The following is a 13,297-nucleotide window of genomic DNA, read 5'->3' as shown; positions in this document are numbered from 1 at the left end:
CATGCGCAATTTCCGCGGCCGCTCCCGCTTCACGCACTTCGGCGTCCAGTCTGAACCCGGAAGTTGTTGCTTAGCGGAACAGAAAAAGAAGCGGAAAAGACGCATCGGCTAAACATTGACCTGCCATGCAACTCTGAACTCAAAACCAAGTTCAAGGGAGGTGAGTGGAAAAGCAGACAAGCTTGGGCAATTTTTGAGAGAATTTCCCCCCAGCTTCCCTGAGCTTTCCCGAATGTTCAAGCAGACCCTGTGTCTTTTTGGGAGCACATACTTGTGCGAAAAGCTCTTCTCTACCTTGAACTTCATTAAGTCCAAGTACAGGTCCAGACTTACTGACGAGCATCTTCAAGCCCTACTGAGGGTCTCAACTACCTCCTCCCTTAAGCCAAATGTGGCTCGGCTATGCGAGAGGAAGCGCTGCCAGATCTCTAGCCGTAAGACATGTTCATAACAGTTTATGTTCAATGTTCCATTCATGTTCAGAAAGTTAAAGGTTAAAGAACTGTTAATACAGACATTTGAATCTGAATAATAATAATTACATTTCTCCAGTCAGCAACTATATGTGGTTTCTTCAGTCTTCTATATCTGCTGTATTATTATTTTCATTATTATTATTTATTACTGATTGATTTTATTTTATTTTCTTATGAATTGTTAATTAATTTATTTTTTCATCTTATTTTGTGTTAAAAAATAAAAATAAAGACATCTGATAACATTGGAATGCTTTTGTAAGAGCTTCTCTTGTGGAAAACCTGATGCGGCCCAGCCTCACCCAGACTCTACCTCCAGCGGCCCCAAGTAAATTGAGTTTGAGACCTCTGGTTTACATTGAATGATGTACATCATGAGAAGGTCCCAGTGTGACAGTTCTGGTCATTGTAGACTCAGGCAGTGACAGTAATGTAATTGACCGACATTTATGGGAGAAATTGAAAAGAAAAAAGATCATTTGTACATCAAAGAAGTGTTCAAAGAAACTGTATCCATACACAGCAACCAAACCATTTCAGACCATTGGATGTTTCACTGCGACTGTTGAAGCTGGTGACAAATACACCGAAGCAGAGTTTGTTGTCATAGACGAGAGGGGAGAACCATTGCTGAGTAGACGCACGGCGCAAGACCTGGCAATACTTCATATTGGAGCTCGTGTCAATTCAGTTCAGTCATACGAAGATATGAAGCAAGAATTCCCCGCAGTTTTCCAGGGAGTAGGAAAGCTGAAAGGTCGACAACTAAATCTAGCAGTGGACAAAACGGTCAAACCCAAGGCGCAACCAGTGCGCAGAACTTCATTTGGACTTCGTGGGAAAGTCGAGGCCAAAATCAAAGAGTTGATCGAGCAAGACATTCAACACAATGGGTCAGCCCAGTAGTGATTGTGCCCAAACCAAATGGTGACATAAGACTGTGTGTTGATATGAGGGTGGCCAATGAAGCTATAATTCGAGAATGACACCCCATACCAACAGTGGAGGAAGTACTTCAGGAGTTAACTACCAGTCAGGTGTTCTCAAAAATTGATTTAAAATGGGGCTATCATCAATTAGAGCTGGACCCAGAATCTAGGGACGTGACAACATTTGTGACTCACTGTGGATTGTACCGGTACAAGAGGCTATCGTTCGGCATCAATGCAGCTCCTGAGATCTACCAGTACGAAATCCATCGAGTGATTCAAGGCATTCCTGGAGTTGCCAACATTTCTGATGACATCATAGTCCATGCGGCTACAAAGGAAGAGCATGACAGACGGTTGAGGCGTGTGCTATCCAGACTACAGGGGGCAGGCCTTACCATGAATGGAGACAAGTGCCAGTTTGGTGTCTCAGAGATGGACTTCATGGGACACATGCTTACATGGGAAGGACTGAACCCAGCTGATGCCAAGGTGAAAGCTGTTGCCGATGCACGTGAACCCCAGAATGCAACGGAGGTGAGGAGTTTCTTGGGATTGGTCAATTATTGCGCAAAGTTCATCCCTAATTTTGCTACACTGGCAGAACCACTGAGGAAACTAACCAGGAAAAGTGTACCATTCCATTTTGGCCCTGAGCAGAAGGAAGCATTCACAGCTCTGAAACAAAGTCTGACGAATGCCGATACTCTTGGGTATTATGATCCGGCTGCACCAACCAAAGTCATAGCGGATGCTAGTCCTGTTGGTTTAGGAGCCGTGTTGGTCCAGATGCGTGATGTGGGACCAAGAATCATTGCCTTTGCCAGCAGATCTTTGACAGATGTAGAAAGGAGATATTCTCAGACAGAGAAAGAAGCACTCGGACTTGTATGGGCCTGCGAGAGATTCCATGCATATTTGTATGGCATTGAATTTGAACTCATCACGGACCATAAACCATTGGAGGTGATCTATACCGCCAGGTCCAAACCGTGTGCCAGGATAGAACGATGGGTGCTCAGACTCCAACCGTACAAGTACAGAGTAGTTCACATTGCCGGGAAAGCAAACATTGCTGATCCACTGTCCAGATTGTTGAAAGATGGATGCCCACAATCCAAGTCAGAACTGGGGACAGAAGCAGAGAGCTTTGTACGCTTCGTAGCTATTCAGTCGACACCGGAAGCTGTGACAATGAGGGAAGTCGAGAGAGAGTCCGAACATGACCCAGAACTCATGGAAGTTAGAGAATGTATCCAAAGTGGACAATGGGACAAGTGCATTCACAAGGCATATATTCCCATTAGAGATGAACTTTGTTGCATCGGGCAGTGTGAATTGAGGGGGTGTAGATTGGTGATACCACAGAGGTTGAGACCGAAGATCATATCATTAGCTCATGAAGGACACCTAGGTATTGTTGGTGCCAAGCAAAACCTCAGGAGTAAAGTATGGTGGCCAGGTTGTGATAAAGACATAGAGAAATTCATCAAAACCTGTCATGGGTGTCAACTCACAAATAGGAGTAATCCCCCAGAGCTGATCCGGAGTACGCAACTCCCGACAGGACCGTGGATTGATGTAGCTGTTGATTTTCTCGGACCTTTACCAACTGGTGAGTCCATCATGGTAGTGGTAGATTACTACAGCAGATACTATGAGCACTCTGTGATGAGGTCAACGACCACTGAAAAAACGATACAAGCATTGGCAGAGATCTTCGCGAGATATGGATTGCCTGTTATGCAATATTCTGACAATGGTCCACAGTTCATTTCAGAGACATTTGCTGAATACATGAGGACCACAGGTATCCACCATCATAAAGGAACTCCTAAATGGCCGCAAGCCAATGGGGAAGTTGAGAGACAAAATCAGTTGATTGAAAAACGATTACGGATTGCTCATGCAGAAGGACAGAACTGGAGAGAAGCACTGAGATGTTCAACTGGTAAAGCATGTGGTGATGGTGTTATTTATTTCACATTTCGGGCCACAAATGTGACAGGGAGGACTCTGGGGTATTAACACTTACAGGAAGTCCACAAAGAGCATCACTTAATACTTTATCTGTGGATGATGTTGCTTTGCATCAGCTCTAAAAGGAAGCTCCCAAGTGGTCTCAGTGATTAAAGTAACTTCCAAGAATTAAAGCAGTAATGACACTGAAGATTTTTCTTCTTGAACACTTTTGGGTGTATTTTATGGATTTTGGGTTGTTGATGACAAAATTCATTTTAAAACTTTCCTATCATGTACTGTTTTTAGATATAACCTCTTTTTGTGATATCCTATCATATTTTAAGTCTCCTAGTATATTGCCCATAAAGTAGGCTGATTTGGTCAGTTCAAGCATGTCTGGCCATGAACTCAGTGCAGGTGTTAAGCAAATATTGTCTTAGGCCTGGGCATGCTTGGAAAGTATTTAAGATGTTGTTGAGAATTTTCTTGGCAACCACAGAGCACCAATCTACATCCAGCTGTTTGACCACATGCTTCAAGCAGACAAAACCGTGAGGTGCAACATGTCATAGAAAATTCATTTTCTGCATTCGCACTTGGATATCTTCACTGTTGATCTTGGTTTAGTCAGTGACGAACACAGGGAAAGGTTTCACCAGGACACTACGACCAAGGAAAAGCAGGATCAGGGCAACTGGAATCCATCAGTGCCGGCCGACTACTGTTGGATACTGACACGAGAGGCATCAGATGCCGAGGGGAGGAGAAGTAAAAATGCGTCTGGTGGCCAGATCGTGTCGTAAATGTCGGAAATTCCAGTGGATAATGTGTTCGATGCAAGGGGGGTGGGGGGGTGGGTGTGTGGCTTGTTAGCGTAGGAAGAAAAAATGGAAAATACCCCCTCTAACTTCTAAAAATTCGTATTAAGGTGTGTAAAATATATTAAGAATTATGGATAATATAATTGAAGACTTAAACTACCAACAATGAGAACAGTGAATGCTCGGTCATTCTAATCACAAGCGGATCCACCCTCCCACTTAGCCCCACTCCCTGGCCTTTCTCCCTGTAACCCTGATGCCCTGACTAATCAAATATCTGCCAATCTCTGCCTTAAATACACCCAATGCCCTCACTGCCACAGCCACCCTTGGCAACAAGTTCCACAGACTCGTGACCCTCTGGCTAAAGAAATTTCTCTGTTTTAAATTGGTGCCCTTTTATCTTGAAGTTTTCCCCTCATATCCTAGACTCCCCGACCATGTCAAGTACATACAGAGGAACCCCCCAGAGAATCTCAGTATTTTTTGCTTGCTTCCAGGACGGTGTCAGTGTTTCCAGGGTATTCCCAAAAACTGGTCATTATTTACAAAGCTCCTAGTCAAATGTGTCAGTATTTCCAGAACCATGCTCTACCTGGAGTGCCATAGGGATAGCAGGGGTTTCTTGGGAGGGTCCCTCCGGTATGTGTTCCCACAGAGAATACCATTAAAAATCTGGGATACCATTCGAGCTCAGCATGCAGGTGACTCCAGGAAATGGTTGGGATAACCCTGGTGAATTTCAATATTCCATGTAGTGAGTCTGTATGCACAGGACTCATCTAGATATTTCTTAGCAGATGGTATAATGACAAATCAAGTGTCCTATTGCCACATAGATTCCAATCTTCATTACTCCCCATAGCATGTCAGGTTTTACAGAGTAATCCCTGGAGTGTCTCAGTATTTATTGGAAACTTCCTGAAGTGTGTCAGTACCATAGAATTCTCCCTAGGGTGTGTCAGTACCACAGGATTCTCCCTGGGGTGTGTCAGTACCACAGGATTCTTCCTCTGTGTCACAATGAATTAGGTTTCCAGACCTTCGCATTGTCTGTCTTATCATTTACAGGATGATCACTGGAATCTGTCAGCATGTGCAGTTGTAAATTGATCTTTCAATGGAGTTAAAACACACAACACTGGAGAACCTCAGCAAGTCAAACAGAGTTATTTATGTAGCCAACATTTCGGGCTTGAGCCCTTCATCGAGGTTTGAGCAAAATGTCAGCAGGCACCTGAACAAAAGAGTGGGGGGGGGGGGGGGGAGGTGTGGTTGCAAAGGTAGGAGGTGATAGGTGGAGAAGGGAGGGAGGGGACAGCAGTGATCAGGGGGAGGAGGGATGGCTGGGGGATGGGAGGGAGGAGAATGGAAAGGGGAAGGGGAGGAGGGAGGGGGAAAAGGAGAGCAGCTTAATAGAAACCGAAAAAGCTGATGTTGATGCATCCGGCTGGAGAGGCCTGTGATAGTATAGATTCTATCACTAATGTGTATATGTACAGATGGTAGTGTAGGATGACTGTGATTGGCTGAGAGTGTAGCCACACCTACTGTCAGGTCTTAAAGGATTGCTCCTAGCCAAACCAGGTCATTCTGGACTGGTCGGCCTACTTGTGATATGCTCCAGTCTTTTAGTTAATAAAAGCCTTGGTTTGGATCAACAAGACTTTGGTTCATTCAGCGCGCACTACAAGGCCCAGATGGAAAATCAGGTGCTGACCCTCCAATTTACGGGTGGTCTTGGTGGGGATAAGGCCATGGACAGATATGTGAGTGTGGGAGTGTGACACAGAACTGAAATGGATGGCTACTGGGAGGTCCCTGTCATTGGTGTGAATGGAGCAATGTCTCTCCAATGTAGAGAAGGCCACAAAGGGAGCACAGGATGCAGTAAATCAATTCTGCTGATACACAAGTGAAGTTGTTTCATTTTAAAGGCCTGTTTGGGGCCCTGAATTGTGGTGAGTGGGGAGGTGTGGGCTTAAGTGTGACACCTCCTGCAGCCACAGGGTCAGGTCAGGCAAGGAACTGGTTTCCTGCTGTAAAACTTTATGACGATGTGTTTGAATATATGCACGTGGTTACCTGGAGTGCGTCAGTATTTATGGTTTAATCCCTAATGTGTGTCAGTGTTTATGGTTTAATCCCTGGAGTGAGTCAGTATGCAAAGGGCTCTCCTCAGTTTATCAGTATTTAAAAGGCATTGCATGGTGTGTCAATGCTTAGATCAGATTATACCTGGAATGGGTCTTTATTAATGGTATTCCCTAGAGTGCATTAAATGTTCCAGGAAGTTTCTTGGAGTGTGTCACATATCCATACTTGGGATGCCTTACTCCAGCCATTCTCAGCCTGCTTTTCTTTGCCCATGGCCTCCCTCAGGAGGACTCAAATGGCTTGGGCCCCTTTCCCTGTGAAGCAATCAAGTTTAGCTGGTTTCTTCTGTACTTCTCCTCCCGATTACATATGTTAAAAATATTTTATGATTTCAGTCTATGCTCCCCGTAAATATTCTGTAGTCCACAGGGTGGGCCGTATTGCCCCTGTTGAGAATGGCTGGTCGAGATTGTGAAGGTGTTAACAGGGCAATTCCTGCAAAATTATTGGCCTGGAGTTGCTTGGATCCTGCCAGTGTTGTTGGAGCAATTGGAAGGGTTTGCCTTTATTTTCAGGCCTGTGGGCAGCACCTGGTGGTGCACAGTGTTCCTGGAGTAAATCACTATTTACAAGGTCATCTTTGTAAGTCAGTATTTACCAAGTCTTCCATTGAATGTATTCAAATCAACAGTGAGAAAGGAGCTGGGATGTGAAAGGGGGAGGGGTCAGAGAGCCGAGAAAGGCCCAGATAGGAGGAGGGACGGGGGCATCACCTACCTTTACTTCCCCTTCCCACTGGCATTCGTCACCTGTCAGCCGTGCCCCCCTCATTTCCCCCTTCTCCACAACCCACCTTCTCATTCTGTATCTGCCTGACTTTCGTCACTCCTGAGGAAGGGCTCAGGCCCAAGACATCGACTGTTTCTTGCTTCCTACGGATGTGGCCTGGCCAGCTTAGTTTCTCCAGCACTGATTGTGCTGCACTCAACCCCAGCATCTTCACCGCAGCTCTCTCATGGGTTGTGTGTGTGTATATACGCACGCACGCATTTGTGTGTCTGCGCATCCATGAACATGTGTGTGTGTGTGGGAATGTATGTGTGTGTGTGAATGTATGTGTGTGTGAACGTGTGTGTATGTGTAAACATGTGTGTGAATGTGCGCATGTGTGTGTGCCTGTGAGTGTGCATGTGTGTCTGAACATGTGTGTGTGAATATGTGTGCTTGTGAATATATGTGTGTGTGAATATGTGTGCTTGTGAATATATGTGTGTGTGAACATGTGTATGTATGTATGTGTTTGTGTCTGGGTCTATGTGTGTGTATATATGCATGCGCATGTGAATGTGTGTATGTGTGTGTGTGCATGTGTGTGTGTCTGGGTCTGTGTGTGTTTATGTGCATGTGCATGTGAACATGTGTGTATGTGAGTGTGCGTGTATGTATGTGTGTCTGGTTCTTTGTGTGTGTTTATATGTGTGCACGCATGAACATGTGTGTATATGAGCGTGTGTGTGTCTAGGTCTCTGTGTGTGGGTGTAAATAAGATGATAAAATGGAGATGGGATGTACATGGGAAACGGATGGAATTTTGTACTCAGCAAGGACAGATGTTGCAGTGGATCAGAATATTGTTCTTTCTATGACATGTTCCTTGTCAGGAAGGGTGACACCCCAACTGATGTGCTCAACATTAGTATGTATAACCACACAGTATGAACATTCGTTCTTTGTGCTCCCCAACTGTGCTTTCATGTTCTACCGTGGAAACAAACAGCGACGCAGGGCTGAAGCAACAGAGACAGCTTTATGACAGTTTAGTAAACAAAAAAAGATGCAATCTGTCACCAGGAGTGGCTGTGGCCATCTGAGAGACATTGGCTTTGGCGTCTGTGATGAAAGAGACTGGCATTTATTCAAAGTTTACTTAAACAAATGAAGCCGCACTTATTTTGAGGATGACGTGCATGAGGACTGACCCAACTTCCCGATCAAATTGAGTGACAGTCACTGGAGAGGTTTGTGTTCAGTGGGAGCTGTGGATTTCTCTGTGCCGAGTTCAGTGAAGTAAATCATTGGTTTGTCACCTGCCGCCAGTTGCTACTCTCACATCTCGCCTCCCTCGTCACCAAAACCTGCCTGTGGGGGGTCACTGAATCTCTGTGGGAGACATCATTCACTCCGCCTCGAGTAACGAATACACTGATTTTCTCCAATTCCTTCTGCTCTGCACCTTTCAGGCTTTTGAAAATGAAATTGAAAACTGGGCTGAACGGTCCACCAACAACATCCTCATACTCAACTTCACCAAAACCAAGGAGCCGATTGTTGACCAGGAAGGGAAAATCAGAGGTGAACAATCCAGTGATCATTGGGAATCAGAGGTGGAGAGGGTGAGCAAATTTAAGTTCTTGTGAGTCACTATCTTGGAGAATCTTTCCTGGACCCAACACACTAATGGCATCGTGAAGAAAGCACGTCAGCGCCTCTACTTCCTCAGGAGTTTGCAGGGGTTTGTTACAACACCAGAAACCCTAGCAAATTTCTAGAGATGTGGTGGACTGCATCACAGTCTGGTATGGGGAGACCAATACCCTTGAGCGTAAAGCCCTGCAAAAGACACAGCCCAGGACATCAGAGGAAAAACCACCATCGAGAACATCTACAAGGAACGTGCTGTCAGAGAGCAGCAGCAATCATCAAGGATCCCCATCACCCAGCACCACCAGGTTCAGGAACAGCTGCTCCCCCTCCACCATCAGACTCCTCAACAACATACTCAATCAGGGATTCATTTACGGACTCTCACTTTTACACTTTAGTGATTTTTTATTCTCTGTATTGCACAGTCAGTTTGTTTATCTTTCTTTATTTGTTTATATGTGTACTTTATGTACAGTTTTTTTTTGCTACCAATAAATGATAATGTAGCGCAATCAATGACCACTCGCAGACACGAAGCAAGGCTTTATTGATCAGAAAACCTAGCTGTGCCTCTACATTCTGCTGGCTCACGGCCTTTATTAGGGGATTTTATGGGGATGGGCTACAGGTACAGAAGGCGGGCCAGCTTGCTCAGTGAGGATATACCTGGACATGTCCGCAGGACCGTATTCCACCTCAGGTAATTCTGCCTCACTCAGAAAAAAGAATCTCAGGGTTGTATGTGATGTCATGTATATTCTCTGACAATAAATCTGAAATCTGTTGAAATTTATCTCAACCTCTCTCCTACCCCTGACATAACTGACACTTTCTAAATTGAATTACAGCACCCGTTAACCCTTTGGACTCCAGATGCCATTTTTAACCTTTCATCATATATGCCCAGACTGGGTCTGTGAGAAACTACAATACGAACATCAGTACAAACCAGCTGGTGGTTGGGTATAAAACCAGTCCCAAAAAACAGGGACACGGGAGACCAAAGTGTTCAAATGAGCTGCCATTTTAAAACTGAGTAGAATAGATTGATAGCACTGGATGTTGTGAGTTGGGGTCCTCTGCGTGCAATCCCTGAGGATCCCATGAACATGAAGCATGACTCGGGTTCGAGGGCGTGTCGGATCTGCAGGGTTGCCGGACAATAACGAGGTGCCAAACCGCTAAAGGCAAACTGTCACATCAGAGGAGCACAGGGTAGATCTCTGACTAGATGCGCAGCCTTCCGAAGGGGGTGGGGGGCGGCCCTTCCCTTAACTACCAGCTCCCTGCCCTAGGAATGAACTAGATTGTCACAAAATTCATTGTTTTGCAGCTGTAAATTATACTTCAAAATAAATATTCATATTTTATTTATATTTAGAGATACAGCACAGTTACAGGCCCTTTTGGCCCACGAACCTGATCTGCCCAAATTACACCCTTGTAATCTACAACCCCATTTTTTTTGAAGGGTGGGAGGAAACCAGAGCTCCCTTACAGACAGCGCGTGATTCGAACCCCGGTCACTGGAGCTGTAAAGGCGCAGTGCTGGCCGCTACGTTAACTCTGCCTCCTTTATAAATAAATTCGTGCAGATATATCAGAGAAAGTGATGCAGTGTCTGTGGTCATTGTCCATTCAGAAATCTGATGGAGAAGACGCTGTCCTTGTGCCGCTGGGTGTTCATCTTCAGGCTTCTGTACCTCCTTCCTGCTGGTAGCAGAGTGAAGAGGCCATGGCCTGAGTGGTGGGGGTCCCTGAGGACAGAGGCTGCTTTTTTAAGATGCCGCCTCTAGTAGATGTCCTCGATGGAGTGAAGTCTGGTGCCCGTGATGACACAGGCCAAGTTAACAACTCTCTAGAGGTTTTTCTTGTCCTGAGAGTTGGCACCTCTGTACTAGGCAGTGATGCAACCAGCCAAAATGTTCTCTACGTTGCACCTGTAGAAGTTTTCGAGAGTCTTCGGTGATGTACTGAATCTCCTCAAAGTCCTCCTCATGGTATATGAAACATACTCTCAACATTCTCAGCTCTGAGGCCATCTCACCTCCTCTGGTCTGATTCATCACCAGAAACCCCTTTGCCACTGGAGGCCATCTAAAAACTTGCCAGAGTCTTTGGTGACATTCCATGCCTGAGTGCCTATTCTCCCCTTGTTGTGAAGACCAACAAACACCAAAGAAAGTGAAAAAGTTTTTGATCTGTGTGCAGTCCCTGAAACACAATGTCATTTTCACTTTCCCAATATCACAGAGCTCCCTTAAATCCCGCAAGGTCACAGCGCCAGCCAACAAATCCTAAAATAGAAAAGAGCAATAACAATTACAATATTTAACAGCAGATGTTTGATCCTGGCAAGAAACACAGTCTATTTCAACTGACATTAATCATCGTCTCTGACAGTTGTGAGTCTGGCATTTTCCACCAGTGTAATATGTCCTAATTAGTACAGGAAGGGGACTGTTTTGATCCCGGTCTCAAGGAATGTTCGGTGTAATACAATGACGTGTTTGCATTCTTATGTCATGTTAACTGTCAGGTTCACCCTTGCATTACAGCAGTCCCTGTGACCTCCCGTGAAAGAACTCCTGCGCGCAATGAGAAAGCAATGTGCACGCAAGGTGACAGGGATGGTCTCGCAAATCTACTGAATGACTTTGACCAGTGGAAAACTTCTTGTGGGGAAGAATCCAGGCAGAGGAGGTCGACAGAGAGAGGATGGGGAGGGATATAGCTGAGGAGGGATGATTATCTGCAGGTAATTGTATATTTAGTCATGGAACTACATTGTGACGTCTTGTAGCCATGGCGAAACGGAGCGAAGACTGTGACTGTACTCCCCTGAGTGACCACGCTCTCTCAGTCTGCCTCCCTCCATTTCCTCACACTCCACAGTCTATGGGCCCTGTCTCTCAGGATGGAGCGGTCACAGTACCAGTATCACCAACACTGCATCCCATCCGTTAACAGGGAACCTTCGGTAATGTCTCGTGACCACTGTGGAAGGCTGCCGTCACTTTTTTACATGAGAACATAAGAAATAGGAGCAGGAGTTGGCCATCTAGCCCGTCAAGCCTGCTCCACCACTCAATGGCTGATCTGATGATGGTCTCATCTCCATCTACCTGCCTTATTCCCTTAATTGCCCGACTGTGTGAAAATCTATCCAAACTTCTCTTGACATTTATTTTAAGAGGTCGCTTCCACTGCTTCAAGAGGCAGCAAATTCCCAACCCTCGAGAAGAACCAGCTCCTCCTCATCTCCATCCTAAATCTACTCCCCTGGATCTTAAGGCCATGTCCCTTAGTTCTGGTCTCCTCACCACTGGAAACATCTTACCCTCCTCTATCTTTTCTATACCTTTCATAATTTTATATATTTCTATGAGCTCTCCACTCATTCTACTAAATTCCAGTGAGTACAGTTCCAGACGGCTCAATCTCTCCTCATAGGCCAACCCCCTCATCTCTGGAATCAACCTGGTGAACCCCCTCTGCACCGCCCCCAAGGCCAGTCCATCCTTCCTCCAGTAAGGAGACCAGAACTGCACACAGTTCTCCAGATGCGGCCTCACCAGGACCCTGTACAGTTGCAGTAGAACCTCACTGCTCCAAAACTCAATCCCACAAGCAGTAAAGGCCAATGTTCCATTTGCCTTCTTGATTGCATGATGCACCTGCAAACCAGCCTTTTGCGAATCATTTTGAAAGGTATTCGGGAGCCAACAGGAAACGTAAATGACATGGAGAGCGTTGGAACTTCAGAAAGTGTTCTGATGTGCAGTCACTATTGTAATAAAGGATTTAGCAACCAATTTGCCACAGCTGGCTCCCTCAAACAACAATGAGAGTGAGCAGGTATCACTTGCAGCGATACAGTCAGCCCTTCGAGACCTTACCTTTGGCAGACCCACCAGCTTCCTCTGGACATTACATGAGAGATGGATTCAACCTACCCCCATCTCCCTTTGCATGTGTTCTAGCCCATTTGCGGTGCTTGGAAGATCAACACCACGAGCGCTTAGGTTCCAAACACCTCCAGGCTTCATTCTCTAAATTCTCATCAGAATTTAGGAGAATGGGGGGGGGGGGGGGGGGGAGGAAATCCCACTCAAACATTTCGAATATTGAAAGGCATGGACAGAGTAGGTTGTTTCCCACAGTGGGAGAGCCTAGGACAAGAGGGCAAACTTCAGGTTTGAAGGGCGTCCACTTGTTAGGAAGGCACAACTGCACTTCCTGAGAAGTCGGAAGTGGGCAAGGCCAATGGCCACCATCACGTCAACCTTCTGCAGGAGCGGGTGAGTCACGTGATGGATTAGTGACCGGTAGGGGAACTCCAGCCCTCTCCAGAAAAGTAAAAAAAAGATAGAGAAAAAACAAAGGCACAAACATAGAAACCATAAAAAAGTGAAAGTGTGGAGAAAATGGCAGCAAAGAAAGAAAAACCAAAAACAACAGGAAGAAAAGAAGAAGGAAAGATGTCGGAGGAGGAAGGTGAAGTCCTTACCGGTACGAGGAGGCCCGCCGTGGAGAGAGAAGCCCGCTCCCTGAGGTCAGTGGAAACCCCAAACTCAGGACTACAAAA

The sequence above is a fragment of the Narcine bancroftii genome, chromosome 3, assembly GCF_036971445.1.
Source record: "Narcine bancroftii isolate sNarBan1 chromosome 3, sNarBan1.hap1, whole genome shotgun sequence".
In the NCBI taxonomy this organism is placed as follows: Eukaryota; Metazoa; Chordata; class Chondrichthyes; order Torpediniformes; family Narcinidae; genus Narcine; species Narcine bancroftii.
Note: the sequence above shows the minus strand (reverse complement) of the source record.